This window comes from Canis lupus, chromosome 3 (assembly GCF_048164855.1).
Source record: "Canis lupus baileyi chromosome 3, mCanLup2.hap1, whole genome shotgun sequence".
Classification (NCBI taxonomy): domain Eukaryota; kingdom Metazoa; phylum Chordata; class Mammalia; order Carnivora; family Canidae; genus Canis; species Canis lupus.
Window position 1 is genome coordinate 59,295,064 of NC_132840.1, and position 27,303 is coordinate 59,322,366.

Sequence of the window (27,303 nt, forward strand, 5' to 3'; positions counted from 1 at the left end):
ACAGACTCACCCAACCACAGAGGCCTCTCCAGCTGTTACTTGTCTCATTTGTAATTCAAGCTTCAGTAGGACAAAGGAAATTCTGTACTTAATCATCCATTTTAATTTCCTAGATTCTCTTACTTTTGACTTGCTGTTGGGAAGAACGATAAAGGGAAAATCTTTCATAAAAGAAACTCAGAGCTCCTCTGGGAGCCCCCCTGGCCATTAGCATCCATCTGTCTCCCTGCTCGGTTCTCACCTGTAGCCTCACTGTTACTCCTACCTTCGGTTACCATTCTTCCTTCTTTCTGTCCTCCCTTCCCTATCTTACCCTCCTTAATTCTTTCTTTTCTCCCAAATCAAATACATGGCTGAGCTCTTTCAGAAACATGGTTTTTGGAATGGAAAGGCAACAAAAATATTTAGAAAAGCCCTGGGTTTGAAAATCACAAATAGTTACTATGAGATTCTATTATATATTAGCTGTACGACTCTAGCCTGGTCCTCTCTTTCCTCATCTGTAAAATAAAAATAATAAAAGTTTTTTATAAGCTTGATGTAAATACTAAGTGATAAAATATTCTGAAAACACTCTTGAGTCAGCTCAGGTCATGATCTCAGGGTCCTGAGATGGAGCCCCAGGTTGGGCTCCCTTCTCATAAGGGAGTCTGCTTCTTTCTCTGTTCTCCCCTTGCTCATGCTTGCTCTCTCTCCAATAAATAAATAAAATCCTTTAAAAAAATGAAAACACTCTTGAAACTTCAAAATCTTATACAAATTAAGGAACTGTTTTAAGTTGTATATGCCCTCAAAGTAGATATCACCTGCCCCTGGATGACTATGTTTTTCAGGGTGCCACATTTGCCTAACAAAATGCCTGCAGTTTTCACTCTTAAAGTCTACTTTTATTTTTTATTATTATTTTTTAACCTTTAGGTGTTTTTACTTCATACCAATCCTACATTTAGTCTAGAAAAAAAACAAAAAAACTTTGAATGGAGTGTTAACTAAAATGCTAACCAAATCATCTTACCGGTAAATCTAGTACATGCATTTCAAGGTTCCCCTGCTAGGAACATTGTTGACATCAGTTTAATCGTCAATAACACTGTAGAACAGAGCACAGGAGCACATGCCCTCAGTGTGACCCCTGCCCCTTACCCTCAGATTGATGTTAAAACAAAGCTGACAATTCTGCCAGGCTCCAAACCCCCAAGGACCCCACCAACCCTTGGAAGCACAGAAGATACCCCATCACACAAACTTTGTATAAGTTGTAATTAAACAGAGCCTAAGTTTTCTTACCTTTCTACAGGAAGTGGTCAATTGAAAAAATACTAGAATACTTCTAGGAATTCCTTTTATGAGTTTGTTTACATACTTGGCAAGAATGGAAGTTTCTTTGGAATTTGGTTTATGAATTCACTGAATAGATTGGAAATTTAAAACTTGCAGGAAAAGGAGGAAGTTGGGAATCCCTAATCCTAACATGTTGTAATTATTAAAAGGATATGCACACAAACTAAAGAGTTTTGCTCACAGTAGGCACAACTATATACTTTTTGAATCATAACAAAGAACTAGCTGATACCTTTCTTTGTTTCCTGAGCACCATAGCTAAGATGAAGTTAGACCCAAATTCATGGGCTACTCCAGTAAGCAAAATAATAGAAGATAAAAAATTTAATTGGTCTTACTACCTACTCTCCAGCCCTTAATTGAAATGTAATTGTGAAAGATTAAAATTGCCTTTAAAAGGGATTGTAATAGCAGCTATCAAAGCAATATTCAAGCATGATATCAAGGATGCTTTCAGGTCTAGAGTTAGCCTTCTTTGTCCAAAATCTTCACAACTTCATCAGCAGACTTAGAGGCATCTATTTTCTTGATGCCTCACATTTCTTCACATATGTCAATAACTGGATGTGTTGACTAAAGATAGGTCTGAATTCTCTTTTCCAAGCTCTCTCTGTTGTCATCATTGGACTAACTACTGTTTCCCCTCTCAAGACATCGTTCAACACAGATCTCATTTTTAGAGTCGAAAAAGAGAACCAAAGACACACCTGCCTTCCCATCCATGGCTTTGTTCCAACCTTAAATGTTGTCTTAATTTCGTGGAAACCCATCAATCAAGAACTTATTCTTCTGAGCAATGGTGGCCATTGTCTGATCCATTTCCCTCATTAACAAATTCATGGTTTGTCAGCTGGCACAACTCAATGAGTTCACCATACTATGAATCTGGGTTCTTCCTTTCATCATGAAGTTCTCCTGCAGAAAGGTGTGTGTAGTCATAGTCACTGGTTTACTGCAAAGAGGATATAACTCAGGAACAGCCAGTTAGATGTATAATGCCAGGGCACAGAACTTCCATACCCTCCCCAGGCGAGGGTCTCCCCCAAATCTCCATGTGTTCACCAACACAGCTAAACTTTACTTTTAAATGAAAGGTGGAGGGGAAAACACCCTTTAAGACTTATAACTGGAGGGAGGAGCAAGATGGCGGAGGAGTAGGGTCTCCAAATCACCAGTCTCCACCAAACTACCTAGAAAACCTTCAAATTATCCTGAAAATCTATGAATTCGGCCTGAGATTTAAAGAGAGACCAGCTGGAATGCTACAGGGAGAAGAGTTCGCGCATCTATCAAGGTAGGAAGACGGGGAAAAAGAAATAAAGAAACAAAGGCCTCCAAGGGGGAGGGGCCCCGCGAGGAGCCGGGCTGAGGCCGGGGCGAGTGTCCCCAGGACAGGAGAGCCCCGTCCCGGAGGAGCAGGAGCTGCACCGACCTTCCCGGGGGAAAGGGGCTCGCGGGGAGTTGGAGCAGGACCCAGGAGGGCGGGGATGCGCTCGGGCTCCCCGGGACAGTAACAGCAACTGCGCGCCCAGGAGAGTGCGCCGAGCTCCCTAAGGGCTGCAGCGCGCACGGCGGGACCCGGCGGGACCAGGAGCAGCTGAAGGGGCTCGGGCGGCGGCTCCGCGGAGGGGGCTGCGCGGCCCCGGGATCAGCTCGGAGGGGCTCGGGCAGAGGAAGAGGCTCCGTGCGGAGGGGGCTGCGCGGTTCCAGGAGCAGCTCGGAGGGGCTCGGGCGGCGGCTCCGCGGAGGGGGCTGCGCGGCCCGGGAGCGCGAATCCACCAGCGCAGGCTCCGGAGCACAGGGCGCCGGGACACAGCCCAGGATCCGGCCTCCTCCGGGACAGGCAGAGGCCGGGAGGGCCCAGGACAGCGAGGACGCTCCTGCCCCAGCTGAGCAGATCAGCGGCCCCGCCCGGAGCCTCCAGGCCCTGCAGACGGAGTTTCTGCCGGAGCTGAATCCAGGTTTCCAGAGCTGCCCCGCCACTGGGGCTGTTCCTCCTGCGGCCTCACGGGGTAAACAACCCCCACCGAGCCCTGCACCAGGCAGGGGCACAGCAGCTCCCCCAACTGCTAACACCTGAAAATCAGCACAACAGGCCCCTCCCCCAGAAGACCAGCTAGACTGACAACTTCCAGGAGAAGCCAAGGGACTTAAAGTACACAGAATCAGAAGATACTCCCCGGTGGTTCTTTTTTTTTTTTTTTTTTTTTTTTTGTTTTTGTTTTTGTTTTTGTTTTGTTTTGCTTTTTGATTTGTTTCCTTCCCCCACCCCCTTTTTTTCTCCTTTCTTTTTCTTTCTCTTTTTCGTCTTTTTTTTTTCTCGTTTTTTTTTCTTTTCTTCCCTTTTTTTTTCTCTTTCTCTTTTCTTTCCTTCTTTCTCTCCTCTCTTTTTCTCTTTTTCCCAATACAATTTGCTTTTGGCCACTCTGCACTGAGCAAAATGACTAGAAGGAAAACCTCACCTCAAAAGAAAGAATCAGAAACAGCCCTCTCTCCCACAGAGTTACAAAATCTGGATTACAATTCAATGTCAGAAAGCCAATTCAGAAGCACTATTATACAGCTACTGGTGGCTCTAGAAAAAAGTATAAAGGACTCAAGAGACTTCATGACTGCAGAATTTAGAGCTAATCAGGCAGAAATTAAAAATCAATTGAATGAGATGCAATCCAAACTAGAAGTCCTAACGACGAGGGTTAACGAGGTGGAAGAACGAGTGAGTGACATAGAAGACAAGTTGATAGCAAAGAGGGAAACTGAGGAAAAAAGAGACAAACAATTAAAAGACCATGAAGATAGATTAAGGGAAATAAACGACAGCCTGAGGAAGAAAAACCTACGTTTAATTGGGGTTCCCGAGGGCGCCGAAAGGGACAGAGGGCCAGAATATGTATTTGAACAAATTCTAGCTGAAAACTTTCCTAATCTGGGAAGGGAAACAGGCATTCAGATCCAGGAAATAGAGAGATTCCCCCCCTAAAATCAATAAAAACCGTTCAACACCTCGACATTTAATTGTGAAGCTTGCAAATTCCAAAGATAAGGAGAAGATCCTTAAAGCAGCAAGAGACAAGAAATCCCTGACTTTTATGGGGAGGAGTATTAGGGTAACAGCAGACCTCTCCACAGAGACCTGGCAGGCCAGAAAGGGCTGGCAGGATATATTCAGGGTCCTAAAGGAGAAGAACATGCAACCAAGAATACTTTATCCAGCAAGGCTCTCATTCAAAATGGAAGGAGAGATAAAGAGCTTCCAAGACAGGCAGCAACTAAAAGAATATGTGACCTCCAAACCAGCTCTGCAAGAAATTTTAAGGGGGACTCTTAAAATTCCCCTTTAAGAAGAAGTTCAGTGGAACAGTCCACAAAAACAAAGACTGAATAGATATCATGATGACACTAAACTCATATCTCTCAATAGTAACTCTGAATGTGAACGGGCTTAATGACCCCATCAAAAGGCGCAGGGTTTCAGACTGGATAAAAAAGCAGGACCCATCTATTTGCTGTCTACAAGAGACTCATTTTAGACAGAAGGACACCTACAGCCTGAAAATAAAAGGTTGGAGAACCATTTACCATTCGAATGGTCCTCAAAAGAAAGCAGGGGTAGCCATCCTTATATCAGATAAACTAAAATTTACCCCAAAGACTGTAGTGAGAGATGAAGAGGGACACTATATCATACTTAAAGGATCTATTCAACAAGAGGACTTAACAATCCTCAATATATATGCTCCGAATGTGGGAGCTGCCAAATATATAAATCAATTATTAACCAAAGTGAAGAAATACTTAGATAATAATACACTTATACTTGGTGACTTCAATCTAGCTCTTTCTATACTCGATAGGTCTTCTAAGCAAAACATCTCCAAAGAAACGAGAGCTTTAAATGATACACTGGACCAGATGGATTTCACAGATATCTACAGAACTTTACATCCAAACTCAACCGAATACACATTCTTCTCAAGCGCACATGGAACTTTCTCCAGAATAGACCACATATTGGGTCACAAATCGGGTCTGAACCGATACCAAAAGATTGGGATTGTCCCCTGCATATTCTCGGACCATAATGCCTTGAAATTAGAACTAAATCACAACAAGAAGTTTGGAAGGACCTCAAACACATGGAGGTTAAGGACCATCCTGCTAAAAGATAAAAGGGTCAACCAGGAAATTAAGGAAGAATTAAAAAGATTCATGGAAACTAATGAGAATGAAGATACAACCGTTCAAAATCTTTGGGATGCAGCAAAAGCAGTCCTAAGGGGGAAATACATCGCAATACAAGCATCCATTCAAAAACTGGAAAGAACTCAAATACAAAAGCTAACCTTACACATAAAGGAGCTAGAGAAAAAACAGCAAATAGATCCTACACCCAAGAGAAGAAGGGAGTTAATAAAGATTCGAGCAGAACTCAACGAAATCGAGACCAGAAGAACTGTGGAACAGATCAACAGAACCAGGAGTTGGTTCTTTGAAAGAATTAATAAGATAGATAAACCATTAGCCAGCCTTATTAAAAAGAAGAGAGAGAAGACTCAAATTAATAAAATCATGAATGAGAAAGGAGAGATCACTACCAACACCAAGGAAATACAAACGATTTTAAAAACATATTATGAACAGCTATACGCCAATAAATTAAGCAATCTAGAAGAAATGGACGCATTCCTGGAAAGCCACAAACTACCAAAACTGGAACAGGAAGAAATAGAAAACCTGAACAGGCCAATAACCAGGGAGGAAATTGAAGCAGTCATCAAAAACCTCCCAAGACACAAGAGTCCAGGGCCAGATGGCTTCCCAGGAGAATTTTATCAAACGTTTAAAGAAGAAATCATACCTATTCTCCTAAAGCTGTTTGGAAAGATAGAAAGAGATGGAGTACTTCCAAATTCGTTCTATGAAGCCAGCATCACCTTAATTCCAAAGCCAGACAAAGACCCCGCCAAAAAGGAGAATTACAGACCAATATCCCTGATGAACATGGATGCAAAAATTCTCAACAAGATACTGGCCAATAGGATCCAACAGTACATTAAGAAAATTATTCACCATGACCAAGTAGGATTTATCCCTGGGACACAAGGCTGGTTCAACACCCGTAAAACAATCAATGTGATTCATCATATCAGCAAGAGAAAAACCAAGAACCATATGATCCTCTCATTGGATGCAGAGAAAGCATTTGACAAAATACAGCATCCATTCCTGATCAAAACTCTTCAGAGTGTAGGGATAGAGGGAACATTCCTCGACATCTTAAAAGCCATCTACGAAAAGCCCACAGCAAATATCATTCTCAATGGGGAAGCACTGGGAGCCTTTCCCCTAAGATCAGGAACAAGACAGGGATGTCCACTCTCACCACTGCTATTCAACATAGTACTGGAAGTCCTAGCCTCAGCAATCAGACAACAAAAAGACATTAAAGGCATTCAAATTGGCAAAGAAGAAGTCAAACTCTCCCTCTTCGCCGATGACATGATACTGTACATAGAAAACCCAAAAGTCTCCACCCCAAGATTGCTAGAACTCATACAGCAATTCGGTAGCGTGGCAGGATACAAAATCAATGCCCAGAAGTCAGTGGCATTTCTATACACTAACAATGAGACTGAAGAAAGAGAAATTAAGGAGTCAATCCCATTTACAATTGCACCCAAAAGCATAAGATACCTAGGAATAAACCTCACCAAAGATGTAAAGGATCTATACCCTCAAAACTATAGAACACTTCTGAAAGAAATTGAGGAAGACACAAAGAGATGGAAAAATATTCCATGCTCATGGATTGGCAGAATTAATATTGTGAAAATGTCAATGTTACCCAGGGCAATATACACGTTTAATGCAATCCCTATCAAAATACCATGGACTTTCTTCAGAGAGTTAGAACAAATTATTTTAAGATTTGTGTGGAATCAGAAAAGACCCCGAATAGCCAGGGGAATTTTAAAAAAGAAAACCATATCTGGGGGCATCACAATGCCAGATTTCAGGTTGTACTACAAAGCTGTGGTCATCAAGACAGTGTGGTACTGGCACAAAAACAGACACATAGATCAGTGGAACAGAATAGAGAATCCAGAAGTGGACCCTGAACTTTATGGGCAACTAATATTCGATAAAGGAGGAAAGACTATCCATTGGAAGAAAGACAGTCTCTTCAATAAATGGTGCTGGGAAAATTGGACATCCACATGCAGAAGAATGAAACTAGACCACTCTCTTGCACCATACACAAAGATAAACTCAAAATGGATGAAAGATCTAAATGTGAGACAAGATTCCATCAAAATCCTAGAGAAGAACACAGGCAACACCCTTTTTGAACTCGGCCATAGTAACTTCTTGCAAGATACATCCACGAAGGCAAAAGAAACAAAAGCAAAAATGAACTATTGGGACTTCATCAAGATAAGAAGCTTTTGCACAGCAAAGGATACAGTCAACAAAACTCAAAGACAACCTACAGAATGGGAGAAGATATTTGCAAATGACATATCAGATAAAGGGCTAGTTTCCAAGATCTATAAAGAACTTATTAAACTCAACACCAAAGAAACAAACAATCCAATCATGAAATGGGCAAAAGACATGAACAGAAATCTCACAGAGGAAGACATAGACATGGCCAACATGCATATGAGAAAATGCTCTGCATCACTTGCCATCAGGGAAATACAAATGAAAACTACAATGAGATACCACCTCACACCAGTGAGAATGGGGAAAATTAACAAGGCAGGAAACAACAAATGTTGGAGAGGATGCGGAGAAAAGGGAACCCTCTTACACTGTTGGTGGGAATGTGAACTGGTGCAGCCACTCTGGAAAACTGTGTGGAGGTTCCTCAAACAGTTAAAAATATACCTGCCCTACGACCCAGCAATTGCACTGTTGGGGATTTACCCCAAAGATACAAATGCAATGAAACGCCGGGACACCTGCACCCCGATGTTTCTAGCAGCAATGGCCACGATAGCCAAACTGTGGAAGGAGCCTCGGTGTCCAACGAAAGATGAATGGATAAAGAAGATGTGGTTTATGTATACAATGGAATATTACTCAGCTATTAGAAATGACAAATACCCACCATTTGCTTCAACGTGGATGGAACTGGAGGGTATTATGCTGAGTGAAGTAAGTCAGTCAGAGAAGGACAAACATTATATGTTCTCATTCATTTGGGGAATATAAATAATAGTGAAAGGGAAAATAAGGGAAGGGAGAAGAAATGTGTGGGAAATATCAGAAAGGGAGACAGAACATAAAGACTGCTAACTCTGGGAAACGAACTAGGGGTGGTAGAAGGGGAGGAGGGCGGGGGGTGGGAGTGAATGGGTGACGGGCACTGGGTGTTATTCTGTATGTTAGTAAATTGAACACCAATAAAAAAATAAATTAAAAAAAACAAAAAAAAAAAAAACAAAAAAAAAAAGACTTATAACTGGGCAGCCCCAGTGGCGCAGCGGTTTAGCGCCGCCTCCAGCCCTGGGTGTGGTCCTGGAGACCCGGAATCGAGTCCCACATCGGGCTTCCTGCATGGAGCCTGCTTCTCCATCTGCCTGTGTCTTTGCCTCTCTCTTTGTTCTCTCTGAATGAATAAATAAATAAATAAATAAAACTTTTTAAAAAAAGACTTATAACTAAACTTAAAATTTATAATAATGTTGTCTAGGAAAGACAATCTGCTTACTAACATATTGGGAATGTTTTTAATCAACTCAGAATAAAGAACGACTCTGAAAAAATAAAATGGGATGAATTGAGTGCTGATGGAAGAGCAGAAAGGGTGGAAGGTGGGAGAGATTAAACCAAGAGCAGCATCCATGTCCAGGATTTCTGGAAGTCTCTCATCTATCACAGTCAGGGTTGGATGACTTCCCCAGGCCAGAGATCTTCCGGCATTATGTTGTGCATACCTGGTAGGAGGCGAACTTGGTATGTTTGGCTCTTTGCACAGGATTTGTTAAGTGACTTAGCAGCCCTTCATAGTGAGATTTATTTCCAGGGACATTGATTGATGGGAAATGCCTGCAGCTTTAACAGATGCCAACAGTGTGTCTTTCCCAAGGACAGCAATGAATGACTCTGGCTTGGACTTGGGTTAACTGATATGCCTGGGAAAATGCTAGAACAAATCATGGTAATATCAATTTTTAAATGCTTGTAAAAGAATATGACTCTGAGAAGAACAAAGATAGAAAATTAATCTCATATGCCAGAGTTCAGAGTGATGTGAGTTCAGTAGATTAAGAAGATGTGTTCTTCTAGTTCAAGTCTATAAGGTTTGGATCTTTCCTGTGTGATACCACCAACCCACTGGAAAAATACTAGAGGTGAGCCAGGAAACCAGAGGTGTGTCCTCCAGCGCAGGGACCCAGGGAAACCGTGCTGCAGACTGAGCTGGCACCACATGTGGGGTATCTGGCAGCAGCAACAAAGCATTCTAGTCCACCCTGCTCTCTGGGGCCACACAGGCAGCATCAGACCATCCTAAGCAACTGGAGTAAGTTTAAAAACTCTCCCATGACCCTCACCCCTTTCCTCCTCTGGCTCCAATTCTCTGACCTCATTCATATAAAATTCCTTGAAAGAGTTTTCCATAATCATCATCTGCAAGTCTTCTTCTTCTGTTGCAGGACTATCTACATAATTTGCTGGAGACAGAGCAAAATAAAATGTGAGATTTCTTGTTCAAAATTATTAATAATTTAAAGCTACTGTGAGTAGGGCATTGATCCAAGCATGTGGCTCTTGTAAAGGTGGGACATTGTGTGATTGCATGGGTCATCCATCCTTGAAGCTGGCCTGCTCCAATCAGGCTATCTTCTGCTACCGGTTCCACTAACAGTCTTGGCAACGTCAGCAATGGTTTCCATTTGCTTAAACCTGATAGCTCTCATCCTCACCTTCGTGGACCAATGAGTGGAATTTAGCAGAGTGATTTCTCCCTTCTTCTTAAAGCACTGTGTTTACTCGTTCTTTATTTTGGACCTCTGACTTCCATAACTATGAGAGAATAAATTGATGTTGTTTTAAGTCACTAAATTTGTGGTAATGTGTTGCATCAGTAAGATGCAACATTCTCTGCATCAATCCAGTCTCCATATACTGGCCCGCCCCAGGCTCAGCCCTAGGAACTCTAGCCTCCTCTATCTATATCCATCCCTATGTGACTTTAAAATAGCCAATCTCAAGGCTTTAAAATACCAGCTATCAAAATGTAAATGCAAATCGATGGTGAGATATCACCTCATGTGTGTCAGAATGGCTAGAATCAAAAAGACAAGAGATAATAGGTATTGGCAAGAATAAAGGCAAAAGAAACCCTCTTACTTATACTGTTGGTGGGAATACAAACTGGTGCAGCCACTCTGGAAAACAGTATGGAGGTTCCTCAAAAATTAGGAATAGAATTAATATGATCCAGCAACACCACTTCTGGGAATATATCCAAAGGAAATGAAATCACTTTCTCAAAAAGAATTCTGGACTCCCATGTTCATTGCAGCATTACTTTCAACAGCCAAGACATAGAAACAATCTATATGTCCACTGATGGATGAGTGGATACAGAAGATGTGGTGTATATGTAATGTGTATATGCACGCACACATATGCAATGGAATGTTATTCATCCATAAAAAAAGGAGGAAATCCTGCCACTTGTGACAAGGATGGACCTTGAATGTGCTATGTTGAGTGAAATAAGACAGATACTATGTGATCTCACTTATATGTAGAATCTAAAAAAACTGAACTCATAGAAACAGAGGACAGATTTGGTGGGGGTTAGGGTTGAGGGAAACGGGCAGAAAGTACAAAATTCCGGGTATAGTATAAATCAGTGCTTGGGGTGTAATGTACAGCATGGAGACTACTATGTTATGTATATATGTACATACTATATTGTATGGATATTTTAAAGTTGCTAAGGGATGCCTGGTGGGCTCCGTCAATTAAGTGTCTAGCTCTTGATTGTGACTCAGGTCATGACCTCAGGGTCCTGGAATCAGACCCATGTTGGGCTCCACGCTCAGCACAGAGTCTGCTTGAGATTCTTTCTCTCCCTCATCCCACTCTTGTGTGCACATGCTCTCTCTCTTTAAAATAAATAAATCTTTTTTCAAAAGTTTGAAAACCATTATTTCATATATTTCAATTTTTAAGGCAAGAGAGAAGCCAATTCCAGTTACCCATCATGACTAGAAGCAGAAATCTGTTATCTACATCAATTTTATAAGAGAATCGAATGGGCAACTGGCTTTATCATATATCTAGCTTTCTTATAAAAATCAGCAATTTAGAGAATGTAGTATTAGCAAAAAGCTAGGTAAATAATAATAGCAACACTTAGAATAGTACCTGATGTTTTATATATAATTTACTTGTGTATTGTATGTATGCTTTATATATATTCATTAATTTAGTCCTCTCAGCCATGTCATAGAGTATGTGCTATGATTACTATCTCTCTTATATTTATGATAAGGAAACTGAGTCACGGAGAAGCTGAGCTATTTGCTCTAATTCACACAAGTCCTAAAGGCCGAGCCACGATGGAAATACAGGCAGCCTGGCTCCAGGGACCATGCTCTTAACCATTAAGCTACACTTTCTCTTCCTACTTGATGTCAACAGATTTATGAAACTTCATAGACAGCCCAGAAATAAACTTAAGCGTTACAGAACATTATACAAAATAAAAGTAACTTTTGAATTACTTGGTCATGAGTTTGTTGTCTTTTCTCCAATCCAAAGATAAGCTCTTCTCTTCCTCAAAACATTAAAACTAGAACTACCATATGATCCAGTAGTTCCACTTCTGGGTATTCATTCAGAAGGACTGAAATCAGAATCATGAAGAGGTATCTATGCCCTCATGTTCACTCACAATGGCAAAGATATGGAACCAGTGTAAACACTCCGTGAGCGGTGATGCCTACACTAAGTGTGGCATACTACAGTGGAATGCTATTCAGCCTTTAAAAAGAAGTAAGTCCTGCCATATGCAGCAATAAAGATGAACTTGAGGACACTATGCTAAGTGAAATGAGTAGTCACAGAAGGATAACGTTGTATGATTCCACCTGGAGGACCTGCAATGGTGAGACAGAAGCCCATCCAGAATGGTGGCCACCAGTGGCTGGGGAACGGGCGAGGGGAGCTGCTGTCCAAGATGCCTGACATCTTCCCTACAATACTGTCTCCATAATTAACAATAGCATACTGCAAACCTAAAAATTTGTCGGGTGGGTAGATCTCGTTTTTAGCATAATTTTTTTTTGAGAAAGAGCATGTCTCCTATACATCTCTGGTAGTATCACCAGTGTGATTGCTCGTCTGGTGTGGGACATTCCTTCATGCCTCCTGAAAGCCAGAGCCTGAATGACTCCCAGATCATTATTTCTCATATCTGAATAGTTATGCAGTCTTTGCAACTCCGATGGTCTGTATCATCATCAGGTGACAAACATGCGGTAAGAGATGCATCCTCCTCTAGGCCTGGAGCCTGGACCCCAGAAAGCAAGGACCAGACATACTGGAGATGCCCACAACTGTGTGTAGAATGACTGGATCAGTGGCTTTATTCATTTTTTGAAACTATGCTCTTTACTTTCATGTGGACAATTCAAAGGAAGTTATCAGGAGCTTCCGTTTAATGTAAAAAAAAAAAAGAAGAAGAAGAAGAAGAAAAGAAAAAGAACATTTTTGGTTTTAAAGGAAAGTGTCATGAGAAACCTGGTAAAGAATGCAAATTTTCAGAAAGGAAATGCAGCTCAGATTTCTCTAGAGAGCAGTCTTTAAAGAAGTTTGAGGAACTAGTTTTGGGGCTTGCTACAGTGACTTGGGGTGACATGGGGGCAGTGTCACTGTACTGGGTCCAGGGCTCTGGGACAGCAGTCATGGTGTAGGACCTCGGCAGGTGACAGGGAGTGAGACCAACATCGGTAATGAAGGCCCCAAGCAGCAGTTTGGATGGAGCACTGACCCACTACACCACGCAGGGCAGGAAGTGTGGTTAAGTCCTTGCAGCCTCAAACTCTCCTGGAGGGAAGCCAGCTTTGGTTCTGTTTCCCAGGGGCTTGTGAACTGGATCTGCTGGGAGCCACACTGGGAGCCCCACAGGGCACCAGGGGCTGAGAAAGCAGGTGCCCGGGCCTCCCCGACCTTAGCCTGGGTCTGCCTTCAGTGCCCAAGCTGTTCCTGGTGGGATGGAGCTGGCCCTCACCACTGCCCACAGGGACAGCATGTGCCCTGGCTGATCCAAGATCACATAGAAATAGCAGAATTGACCTGGCAGCACTACTCCCGTGGTTTACTGCATTTTAGCTGCTCAATCTCCCCATCAAGACAATAGCCACATGGGAACTGGGTGGAGTTATAGGCCTATCCTGGGGGACCTGGCGGGCACGGTGGCAGGTATCACCGTGCACAACTCTTCACGTGAGAGTGTGGGATTGATAGCTGGGATTGAATTAATAGATCATCATTAAGAGGACCTGAGATAGGAAACCAAGCAGAAGATCCAGCCGAGGTGCTGATCTGAAAAGGGCCCAGCAGAGAGAAGCAGCAGAGCAAAAGCTGGAGAAATGAGACTAGAGTGGAGGCTCCAAGCTCAGCCTCGATCGGAGAACACACTGTGCAGTGGGCAGCAGGACCAGCTAACCCTCAGATAAGCTGCTCACCCTCTCTGCTGGGGCTACCCTGCTCAGCTCACTTCTAAGTGAGATGTTCCTCCTCACAATTTTGAGACTCACACTCATAGAAGCAGAGAAACTGGAAGGTCAGATTTTTTTTCCCTTTGTTTGGCTGCCCTTGAATGCAAAGGTAAAGAGTCCAGCCCAACAAAGGAGGGAAAGAAATTCTCTCAAGGTAGGTTTACTAGCAAACTTTAAGTGAACACTGACACAAGGAATACAGGTCTTAATCTTGGCTAGATTTCCTGCCCTGAATCTACCCTGATAACTTATCACATATGACAATCTTCTACCTAATGAATTTGAATCATCCAGAATGACTTCAGATCTTTTGGAGAAACATCAGACTCTTTGCAGTGCTGCACTGGAATGAGACTTTATTGCATGGCTACCACTCTATTGCAATTTGGGTATTATTGGAGGGGCAAGATGGCGGAAGAGTAGGGTCCCCAAGTCACCTGTCGCCACCAAATTACCTACATAACCTTCAAATCATCCTGAAAATCTAGGAATTCCGCCTGAGATTTAAAGAGAGACCAGCTGGAAGGCTACAGTGAGAAGAGTTCGTGCTTCTATCAAGGTAGGAAGACGGGGAAAAAGAATTAAAGGAACAAAAGGCCTCCAAGGGGGAGGGGCCCCGCAAGGAGCCGGGCTGGGGCCGGGGCGAGTGTCCCCAGGACAGGAGAGCCCCGTCCCGGAGGAGCAGGAGCTGCACCGACCTTCCCGGGCGGAAAGGGGCTCGCGGGGAGTTGGAGCAGGACCCAGGAGGGCGGGGATGCCCTCAGGCTCCCGGGGACACTGACAGAGCAACTGCGCTCCGGGAGAGTGCGCCGAGCTCCCTAAGGGCTGCAGCGCGCACGGCGGGACCCGGAGCAGCTCTGGGGGGCTCGGGGGCGGCTCCGCGGAGGGGGCTGCGGGGCGGGAGCAGCTCGAGGGGGCTCGGGAGTGGCTCCGCGGAGGGGGCTGCGGGGCGGGAGAGCGAATCCAACAGCGCAAGCTCCGGAGCACAGGGCGCCGGACACAGCCCAGGATCCGGCCTCCCCCGGGACAGGCAGAGGCCGGGAGGGCCCAGGACAGCGAGGACGCTCCTGCCCCGAGCTGAGCAGATCAGCGGCCCCGCCCCGGAGCCTCCAGGCCCTGCAGACCGAGAGCTCCGGAGTTCCTGCGGGGGCTGACTCCAGGGCTCCAGGGCTGGCCTCGCCACTGCGGTTGTTCCTCCTGCGGCCTCACGGGGTAAACAACCCCCACTGAGCCCTGCACCAGGCAGGGGCACAGCAGCTCCCCCAAGTGCTAACACTTGAAAATCAGCACAACAGGCCCCTCCCCCAGAAGACCAGCGAGACGGACAAGTTCCAGGGGAAGTCAAGGGACTTAAAGTATACAGAATCAGAAGATACTCCCCGTGGTTTTTTTGTTGTTGTTGTTGTTTGTTTTGGTTTTTATTTTTTTATTTTTTTTTTTTTGATTTCTGTTTGCTTCCCCCACCCCTTTTTTCCTTTCTTTCTTTTTCTTTCTCTTTTTCTACTCTTTTTTTCTTTTTTTCTTCCTTTTTTCTTTTTTCATTTTCTCTTTTCTTTCCTTCTTGCTCTCCTCTCTTTTTCTCCTTTTCCCAATACAACTTGTTTCTGGCCACTCTGCACTGAACAAAATGACTAGAAGGAAAACCTCACCTCAAAAGAAAGAATCAGAAACAGTCCTCTCTCCCACAGAGTTACAAAATCTGGATTACAATTCAATGTCAGAAAGCCAATTCAGAAGCAGTATTATAAAGCTACTGGTGGCTCTAGAAAAAAGCATAAAGGACTCAAGAGACTTCATGACTGCAGAATTTAGAGCTAATCAGACAGAAATTAAAAATCAATTGAATGAGATGCAATCCAAACCAGAAGTCCTAACGACGAGGGTTAACGAGGTGGAAGAACGAGTGAGTGACAAAGAAGACAAGTTGATGGCAAAGAGAGAAACTGAGGAAAAAAGAGACAAACAATTACAGACCATGAGGATAGATTACGGGAAATAAACGACAGCCTGAGGAAGAAAAACCTACGTTTAATTGGGGTTCCCGAGGGCGCCGAAAGGGACAGAGGGCCAGAATATGTATTTGAACAAATCATAGCTGAAAACTTTCCTAATCTGGGAAGGGAAACAGGCATTCAGATCCAGGACATAGAGAGATTCACCGCCCCCCCCCAAAATCAATAAAAACTGTTCAACACCTCTACATCTAATAGTTAAGCTTGCAAATTCCAAAAATAAAGAGAAGATCCTTAAAGCAGCAAGAGACAAGAAATCCCTGACTTTTATGGGGAGGAATATTAGGGTAACAGCAGACCTCTCCACAGAGACCTGGCAGGCCAGAAAGGGCTGGCAGGATATATTCAGGGTCCTATGAGAAAAACATGCAACCAAGAATACTTTATCCAGCAAGGCTCTCATTCAGAATGGAAAGAGAGATAAAGAGCTTCCAAGACAGGCAGGAACTGAAAGAATATGTGACCTCCAAACCAGCTCTGCAAGAAATTTTAAGGGGGACTCTTAAAATTCCCCTTTAAGAAGAAGTCCAGTGGAACAATCCACAAAAACAAGGACTGAATAGATATCATGATGACACTAAACTCATATCTGTCAATAGTAACTCTGAACGTGAACGGGCTTAATGACTCTATCAAAAGGCACAGGGTTTCAGACTGGATAAAAAAGCAGGACCCATCTATTTGCTGTCTACAAGAGACTCATTTTAGACAGAAGGACACCTACAGCCTCAAATGGCCCTCAAAAGAAAGCAGGGGTAGCCATCCTTATATCAGATAAACTAAAATTTACCCAGAAGACTGTAGTGAGAGATGAAGAGGGACACTATATCATACTTAAAGGATCTATCCAACAAGAGGACTTAACAATCATCAATATATATGCCCCGAATGTGGGAGCTGCCAAATATATCAATCAATTAATAACCAAAGTTAAGATAGATAATAATACACTTATAGTGACTTCAATCTAGCGCTTTCTACACTCGATAGGTCTTCTAAACACAACATCTCCAAAGAAATGACAGCTTTAAATGATACACTGGACCATATGGATTTCACAGATATCTACAGAACTTTACATCCAAACTCAACTGAATATACATTCTTCTCAAGTGCACATGGAACTTTCTCCAGAATAGACCACATACTGGGTCACAAATCGGGTCTGACCGATACCAAAAGATTGGGATCATCCCCTGCATATTCTCAGACCATAATGCCTTGAAATTAGAACTAAATTGCAACAAGAAGTTTGGAAGGACTTCAAACGTGGAGGTTAAGGACCATCCTGCTAAAAGATGAAAGGGTCAACCAGGAAATTAAGGAATTAAAAAGCTTCATGGAAACTAATGAGAATGAAGATACAACCGTTCAGAATCTTTGGGATATAGCAAAAGCAGTGCTAAGGGGGAAATACATCATAATACAAGCATCCATCCAAAAACTGGAAAGAACTCAAATACAAAAGCTAACCTTACACCTAAAGGAGCTAGAGAAAAAACAGCAAATAGATCCCACACCCAGCAGAAGAAGAGAGTTAATAAAGATTCAAGCAGAACTCAACGAAATCGAGACCAGAAGAACTGTGGAACAGATCAACAAAACCAGGAGTTGGTTCTTTGAAAGAATTAATAAGATAGATAAACCATTAGCCAACCTTATTAAAAAGAAGAGAGAGAAGACTCAAATTAATAAAATCATGAATGAGAAAGGAAGGATCACTACCAACACCAAGGAAATACAAACGATTTTAAAAACATATTATGAACAGCTATACGCCAATAAATTAGGCAATCTAGAAGAAATGGACACATTCCTGGAAAGCCACAAACTACCAAAACTGGAACAGGAAGAAATAGACTACCTGAACAGGCCAATAACCAGGGAGGAAATTGAAGCAGTCATCAAAAACCTCCCACAACACAGAAGTCCAGGGACAGATGGCTTCCCTGGGGAATTCTATCCAACGTTTAAAGAAGAAACCATACCTATTCTACTAAAGCTGTTTGGAAGATAGAAAGAGATGGAGTACATCCAAATTCGTTCTATGAGGCCAGCATCACCTTAATTCCAAAGCAGACAAAGACCCCACCAAAAAGGAGAATTATAGACCAATATCCCTGATGAACATGGATGCAAAAATTCTCAACAAGATACTAGCCAATAGGATCCAACAGTACATTAAGAAGATTATTCATCATGACCAAGTAGGATTTATCCCCGGGATGCAAGGCTGGTTCAACACCCGTAAAACAATCAATGTGATTCATCATATCAGCAAGAGAAAAATCAAGAACCATATGATCCTCTCATTAGATGCAGAGAAAGCATTTGACAAAATACAGCATCCATTCCTGATCAAAACTCTTCAGAGTGTAGGGATAGAGGGAACATTCCTCGACATCTTAAAAGCCATCTATGAAAAGCCCACAGCAAATATCATTCTCAATGGGGAAGCACTGGGAGCCTTTCCCCTAAGATCAGGAACAAGACAGGGATGTCCACTCTCACCACTGCTGTTCAACATAGTACTGGAAGTCCTAGCCTCAGCAATCAGACAACAAAAAGACATTAAAGGTATTCAAATTGGCAAAGAAGAAGTCAAACTCTCCCTCTTCGCCGATGACATGATACTCTACATAGAAAACGCAAAAGTCTCCATCCCAAGATTGCTAGAACTCATACAGCAATTTGGTAGCATGGCAGGATACAAAATCAATGCCCAGAAATCAATGGCATTTCTACACACTAACAATGAGACTGAACAAAGAGAAATTAAGGAGTCAATCCCATTTACAATTGCACCCAAAAGCATAAGATACCTAGGAATAAACCTAACCAAAGAGGTAAAGGATCTATACCCTAAAAACTACAGAACACTTCTGAAAGAAATTGAGGAAGACACAAAGAGATGGGAAAATATTCCATGCTTATGGATTGGAAGAATTAATATTGTGAAAATGTCAATGTTACCCAGGGAAATTTACACGTTTAATGCAATCCCTATCAAAATACCATGGACTTTCTTCAGAGAGTTGGAACAAATTATTTTAAGATTTGTGTGGAATCAGAAAAGACCCCGAATAGCCAGGGGAATATTAAAAAAGAGAACCATCACAATGGTTCTCACAATAGGGGCATCACAATGCCAGATTTCAGGTTGTACTATAAAGCTGTGGTCATCAAGACAGTGTGGTTCTGGCACAAAAACAGACACATAGATCAATGGAACAGAATAGAGAATCCAGAAGTGGACCCTCAACTTTATGGTCAACTAATATTTGTCAAAGGAGGAAAGACTATCCACTGAAAGAAAGACAGTCTCTTCAATAAATGGTGCTGGGAAATTTGGACATCCACATGCAGAAGAATGAAACTAGACCACTCTCTTGCACCATACACAAAGATAAACTCAAAATGGATGAAAGATCTAAATGTGAGGCAAGATTCCATCAAAATCCTAGAGGAGAACACAGGCAACACCCTTTTTGAACTCAGCCACAGTAACTTCTTGCAAGATACATCCACGAAGGCAAAAGAAACAAAGCAAAAATGAACTATTGGGACTTCATCAAGATAAGAAGCTTTTGCACAGCAAAGGATACAGTCAACAAAACTAAAAGACAACCTACAGAATGGGAGAAGGTATTTGCAAATGACATATCAGATAAAGGGTTAGTTTCCAAGATCTATAAAGAACTTATTAAACTCAACACCAAAGAAACAAACAATCCAATCATGAAATGGGCAAAAAACATGAACAGAAATCTCACAGAGGGAGACATAGACGTGGCCAACAAGCACATAAGAAAATGCTCCACATCACTGGCCATCAGGGAAATACAAATCAAAACCACAGTGGGATACCACATCACATCCGTGAGAATGGGGAAAATTAACAAGGCAGGAAACCACAAATGTTGGAGAGGATGCGGAGAAAAGGGAACCCTCTTACACTGTTGGTGGGAATGTGAACTGGTGCAGCCACTCTGGAAAACTGTGTGGAGGTTACTCAAAGAGTTAAAAAGAGACCTGCCCTACGACCCAGCAATTGCACTGCTGGGGATTTACCCCAAAGATTCAGATGCAATGAAACGCCGGGACACCTGCACCCCGATGTTTCTAGCAGCAATGTCCACAATAGCCAAACTGTGGAAGGAGCCTCGGTGTCCATCGAAAGATGAATGGATAAAGAAGATGTGGTCTATGTATACAATGGAATATTCCTCAGCCATTGGAAATGACAAATACCCACCATTTGCTTCGAGGTGAATGGAACTGGAGGGTATTATGTTGAGTGAAGTAAGTCAGTCGGAGAAGGACAAACAGTATATGTTCTCATTCATGTGGGGAATATAAATAATAGTGAAAGGGAATATAAGGGAAGGGAGAAGAAATGTGTGGGAAATATCAGAAAGGGAGACAGAACATAAAGACTCCTAACTCTGGGAAACGAACTAGGGGTGGTGGAAGGGGAGGAGGATGGGAGGTGGGGGTGAATGGGTGACGGGCACTGAGGGGGGCACTTGACGGGATGAGCACTGGGTGTTATTCTGTACGTTGGTACATTGAACACCAATAAAAAATAAATTTATTACAAAAAGAAAATTTGGGGTTATTGGCCTGAGACCAGCTTTAATTCAGAGCATGTTTAAAACTAGGTCAGATGAGACGCCGCAGTATTGGAGCTGCTATCTACTTGTCTAAGTCAGGTTCTGAGACACGCTAGTGCATGTTTCATGTCTGGTGTATCTGACTGTCACCCTTCTGCATAATTTACAGCCCCCTCAGTCAGAACAACAGGGTGCCGTTGTGTGCTAGGCAGATTATGTAACCATTAATGTTTTATTTTATAAATAAAGGTTTTGCTAACATTCCAACCCAGTAAACACTTCCATGCCCAGTTGGAAAGAAATGAAGTGGATGCTCTGTAGTGGGATTGGAAGAGTGTTGATATTTTGTTTCTCAAGTAAAACCTTTGCCGGCAAAGCACTGAGTGAAATGTACCGAGTTTGAAGTGATTTTGCCAGGGATGGGGAGCTGGCAGGTTTAAGAGGTAGAAGCTTAAAACCAAACTGAGAACTTACTAAGGCAAGAAGTCAATAAAGGTGTTTTGTTTTACAGTTTTTGTTGCCATTCTACTTTAATAATGTCAATAGCCCTGAACTATAGTTATATCCACTTTAAAGATGGAAACAAAAAACAAGCAAAAGAATCCCAAGCCTCATAAACATTAAGTAATGTGATCAGGTCACCGGGAAGGACCAAGGTTTATTCAGGGCTTGAATCTAGATCTGCCAGACTCCACAGCGCTGGCTTCACATGTGGGACAAAGTGGTGCAGTGACACAGCGGGCACCCTGCTTGCCTCCCCAGCACCCATCCTCTCCTCTTCCTTCTTGATAAAGCCCAGGGTCCCCTACATCAGCAGGCAGCACAGAGGCAGTCATCATCTGCTACCCGAGGGCACCTGACTGAACAGTCACCACCAGTCCCCTGTGGTGATCTGCATGCTGAGGGAACGCGGCTCAGTTCTGCTGGTGACATGTAGAGGCAATGGGCTGGTGAAACGGCAGGGGCGGGAGATGCTTTGGGAAAAAAAGTTTCCTCTTTCTTTAGAGAGAGAAAACAAGAAACCATGGTCTTCATCTTCAGGATACAGTTGTGTCTGGAAGTGGTGCCTGGAGCTGCTGTCAATGCTGGACACCAGCCCGCGGGCCCAGCCTCCACAGAAGAGAGCAGATCAGAGGAGCAGGAGGCTTGGACCTGACGTGTTAACTAAACCCAGGTGTGCTGTCCCCCTGGACTCTCCTCTGTGAGCCGACACATGTCTCCCTTGATTGGAGCCTGAAGCATCCTGATGCAATCACTGGATGCCAGGACTGCACACAGGGACACAGGGCTTAGTCTGCATGGATTTAGAGCAAATGGAACAGAAGGTCCCAGACTGAAGTAAATTCATCCAAACCGGGCAGATGAAGGGATCAAGGTGACTAGGACTCATCACTAGGACTTCTAAGGCAGAAGGGTCAGGAAATTTGACCAGCTGGTACAGAGGCAGGGACATTTGCAGAAATGAAATGTGTGATATGTAACACAGTGACCTGGCTGGTTCAGGACACTGAAGCCTGCCTCCTAACAGACCCCCAGGGCAGGTGTCCAGTCCTATCCAGCTGGGTCATTTGCAGGGAAAGTAGAAAGGGATTGCCTAGCACATGCCAAGCTAATTAAGTTTATCTCTTCAGGATCTTCTGGGCAGCTATGTTTTTTATCTAAAAGAAAATTTTTAAAAACGAATTACTCCCACAACCACTGTCAATTCATTGGCTTAGGGATTTTAATGTAATGTATTAAAACAATGCATTAATAGCAGTTTTATTATGTCCAATATATCTGTGAAAATTCTAAGCTATTTAAGTTCTTATCACAATTTTCTGGTGTATTAGAGAGACATGGGAAGAAACAGAGAGTGAGAGAGGGGGAGAGAAAACCTGAGAAATCCTGTTCCTCAGTTCATTCTTGTCATTAGCCACATCCCTTGTTCTCTTCCAGCACGCATGCTGAAGAGACACACAAGCATCTTCTGACCTGCTGGGTCGTGTTTGTTAGAAAGTCCATGTATAAAAGCACTGGAAGCACTTCACTGGGGAGGTAGGGGATGCACGGTTTACATGTAGGATCATACAGACTCATTAACACCACATGTGGGAGCCTTAAAACTGAGATTTTGAACCTTACTTCAGGATGAAGGAGACAGGCTCAGGAGGATGTTGTTCCCATAAAATCTCATTCCTCTGACTTTCTGTAACATAAACAAGAACCTCCATTAAGTCACCAGAACATACCAGGTTCTAGAGAGGCCAAACACGCAGGCCCAACGGTGCTAGAAACCCCTGCACACAGACTCACTCCCCTGGACACCTGGGCTCACTGCCACTCTGCAAGCAGGTTTGAGGTCAATGCATTAAAGGACTTTGCAAAGCTGGGATTTTGTGACACTGAACGGGCTGCCTTTAAAGGGAGTGAGCAGCTTGTCCCTGGAGAAATTAGCGCTAGAAAGTCCTTTCGCAGGGGTTCGTGAAGGCGCCGCGCGGCGGGTGACCTCAGGTGTCCCTGGACTGGGCTCCAGGTGCGCATATGGCCACCAACGCATCAGCTTGGTGTGTCTGTGACAGCGCTTCCGCCGGAGGCCGGAGGCCGGAGGCCGGTGGCGCCAGCACAGCACAGGGACCTGCCGCGGGCGCAGACCGGGTCTCCCTACCTGTTCACGGAGAGCAAGAAGGCTCGAGCTGAGATGCCTGGCCGCTCTGCCCTCGGACGTCCACATTCCCGCCTCTCAGGCCTGGGACTCAGACTAGGACGCACACAGTAAAGCTTCATTACTCACATATATGAGCTTTTTAAAAAGATTTTATTTATTTGAGAGGGCGCATGAGCACAGCAGAGGGAGAGAAAGAAGCAGCTCCCCACCCCCGCGCGGCTGAGCGGGGAGCCCTACATAGGGCTCCATCCCAGGATCTGGGGTCATGACCTGAGCGGAAGGCTGACACTTCACCATGGGAGCCCCCCAGGCGCCCCACACAAATTAGCTTTTTTAAGGAATAGTTTGCGAGATAATGTTAATTTTCAAAATTACTGTAAATGGATACAAAGGAATCATAAAAAAAATTAGATGTCTGAAATCTTTTATAAGTACTTCATAGAAAAAAATATTTTTTCTTTTTTATTTTTTTAAAAGATTTTATTTTTTATTTCTTCATGATAGACATAGAGATAGAGAGAGAGAGAGAGAGGCACACAGGCAGAGGGAGAAGCAGGCTCCATGCAGTGAGCCCCACACGGGACTCAATCCCGGGACTCCAGGATCATGCCCTGGGCCAAAGGCAGGCGTTAAACCACTGAGCCACCCAGGGATCCCCGAAAAAATTCTTTTTTAAATGCATTTACATTAGAAGAACAGATGGCATCCCAGCAGCATTGAGCAATGTGAAAGCACAGGGAAGTCTTGAAATGCAGCACCAAGCATTTTGGAGATTTGTTGTTCGCTTATCACATCGAGTCACCAAGAACACCAATGGCAGGCTCCACATGTAAATGAGTATGACCAGTGCTGTGAACAGAATTAACAGCGGTGTCCTGACTGGAAGGACAGTTTGAATGTTTTAAACATGGAAGTCAGGTGGCTCTTTAAAAGGAATCACATAGAAGTTTGTGTTTACCATTTGACCGTGTTGTTATTTCCATTCAAACCACCAGAAAGTAGATATTAAAAATTGAAATACTACATGATACATATCTTTCATAGGTATTTGAAAAGTTAACAAGATTCTTACTTGGATGCAGGAAACCAAATCAACCGCAACAAAGTAATGAGACTCATTTGGGGATTTAACCACAGACAATTTATTTATTACTTTAGTCACTGAGATTTTTCAGTTTTCCTCTTTGCAGTGCTTAGATGAGAATAAGCCCAAGGAAGTCAGTAATACTGTTCGAATAACTGAGTGAGCCAACAACAACAAAGAATTAGCCTGAGGAAACTTATTTGGAAATAGATTGCTCCCATTTGAATGCTGTTTTAAAGAAGATCATCGTTTAGTTCCTGTGACTAATGGCAGGGACTATGTCCCCTGCAGGTCCCCAGCTGGGACTCGTAGGTAGATGGCTCACTCACACTCAGTGGCCCAAGGAACATGCAATGAATGCATGACTTTCTAAGACGTTGTTAGGGGTGTGCCGCGTCCATACTGACACTGGAAAAAGAAGGCTCCAGGGAGCTAGCTCCACTTAGCGGTTGTGAAATAATAGGAAATATTATTTGTCAGTCTCTGCCCCTGGTGCCTGACACAGAGTTCCCATGCCCTTGAGATTTCCTGAGTGACAGGACTGATTTCCTTCTGATAAGGTGACTCTCATCAGGTACTTGATAACCTCAGGATGAAGGCTGAGTACCAGAAGAACCATGCTGTGACTAGAAGCTTGGCACTTTTGATCCTGAGCCCATCCTCTGGGAAGGAGAGAGGGGCTGGAAATTCAGTTCATGATGGATCATGCCTCTCTGATAAATCCTCCATAAAATTGCATAAGGATGGAGTTGGGAGCGCCTCCAGCTGGGAGGGTATTGCACCCCAGCTCCCTGGGGACAGAAGCTTGGGTATCTGGTTGCTCATCTGTAGGCTGTATCATATCTTTTATTATAGAATAAAGTGGTGAATGTAAGTCAGTGTTTCCCTAGTTCTGTGAGCTGTTCTGGCTGGTGACTGAACCCGAGGAGGAGTTCAGGACAACGTCCGGTGTATAGCACAATCATGCAGAAGCTGGGGTCACCTGGGGACCTGCACCTGGCATCTGAGCCCTCACCTGTGGACCACTACCTATAGATGGTGTCAAAATTCAGCTAAACTGGAGAACACCCAGCAAGGATCAGACAATCCCTTATTATTAGGAGTAAAACAGAAGAAAAGACCACACATGCGGTGCCCGAAACGTTCCAAGTGTGCTGGTGGTGTGAGAGTAAAGAGAAACACAAGAAGGGTATCTTTCCCACTTGCTCATCTGACTGCCACCACCAGGGACAACGGAAATCAGAGGTCCGCGCCATCATCGTCCCTGTCAGAGAGGTCTGCCTGTGCCCCTTAAGTCAATGAGGAGGATCCCAGTTCAGAGTCTGCTTCCTGGAACCATCTACTGGGAAACGCAGGGCACTCTCAGGTCTACTGACCCAAGAGAGTTCAGAAGGACTGTCCTCAGAGGCCGAGAGGCTGGCAGGAAAGATAGGAGTTCTGGAGGACCCCTAGCCCGACCCAGCCTGAGGCAGGGTCAGTGAGCCTCACACCACCAACACGCTGCCTCCTGGCTCCACTCTGAAATCTGTGCTAGTTTCTACCCAGAACTTAACCGACCCAGGAGCCCCTGGGTGATGATCAATTTTCAGTCAATTTTTGTATATGGCATCAGGTAAGAATTGTAAGCTAGCTTTTTTTCTTTTTAAACACAAGATATCCAATTTTTTGAGTAACATTTGCTGAAAAGACTATCCTCTTTCCATTGAATTTCCTTGGCCAGCTTTGCTGAAAATCAGCTAACGATAAATGTAAATGCTATTTCTAGACTTTCTTTTTTTTTTTTTTTTTTTTTTTTTTTCCTGATTTTTTTTTTATTTTATTTTATTTTTTTTATTGGTGTTCAATTTACTAACATACAGAATAACCCCCAGTGCCCGTCACCCATTCACTCCCACCCCCCGCCCTCCTCCCCTTCTATTCCATACCGTTAACCCAAATGTCTATTCTAATGTCAATACCAGAAGTCTTGATGACTATAGTTGTACAGTGGGAAGTCCTCCAATTTTTTATATTTCTATACTGTATTGGCTAATCTTGGTTCTTTGAATTTCTGTGTAACTTTTAGAATCACATCCTGCATTTCTATTTTAAAAATCCTATTTGTTTGAAAGTGCCCTAATTTCTTTCAGCCTTGTTTTGTAGTTTTTAGTATATAGGTCTTCCACTTCTTTTGTTAATTTATCCTAAATAATATATTCTTTTTGATGATACTGTGCATGAAATTGTTCTCTTAATTTCCCTTCTGAATTGTTTGTTGCTGGTATATAGAAATGCAATTTATTTTTGTATTTACCCCAAAGTTGTATTTTTAAGGTTTTGTTTAAGTTTCAGTTAGTTACCATTACAGTATATCTGTTTCAAGTGTACAATAGTGATTCAACTCTTCCATAACAACATATGGGGTTCATCATGCCCATCCTCCACCTTCCTTCCCTCTGGTGACCATCAGTATGTTCTCTGTACTTGAGAATATGTTTCTTGGTTTGCCTCTCTCTCTCTTTTTCTCCCCTTTGTTAATTTGTTTTGTTTCTTAAATTCCATACACAAGTGAGATCATATGGTATTTGTCTTTCTCTGACTGACTTATTTCACTCAGCATAATACTCTGTAGCTCCATCCCTGTTATTGCAAATGGCAAGATTTCATTCCTTTTGTGGCTAATATTCCATTGTATATAGACCACATATTCTTTATCCATTCATCAGTCAATGGACACTTGGGCTTTTCCCATAGTTTGGCTATTGTGGACATTAGGGTGCATGTATCCCTCTGAACTTGTGTTTTTGTATTCTCTGGGTAAATACCTAGAATGCATTTGCTGGGTCATCGGGTAGCTCTATTCTTAATGTTTTTGAGGACC

The 27,303-nt window shown here is 43.2% G+C and overlaps 1 pseudogene; it reads right to left on the minus strand.

The window, feature by feature from the left end:
- Nucleotides 1–1,806: 1,806 nt before the first annotated feature.
- On the minus strand, nt 1,807–23,425 carry LOC140625886 (UMP-CMP kinase-like; annotated as a pseudogene).
- Between the last annotated feature and the right edge of the window lie 3,878 nt (nt 23,426–27,303).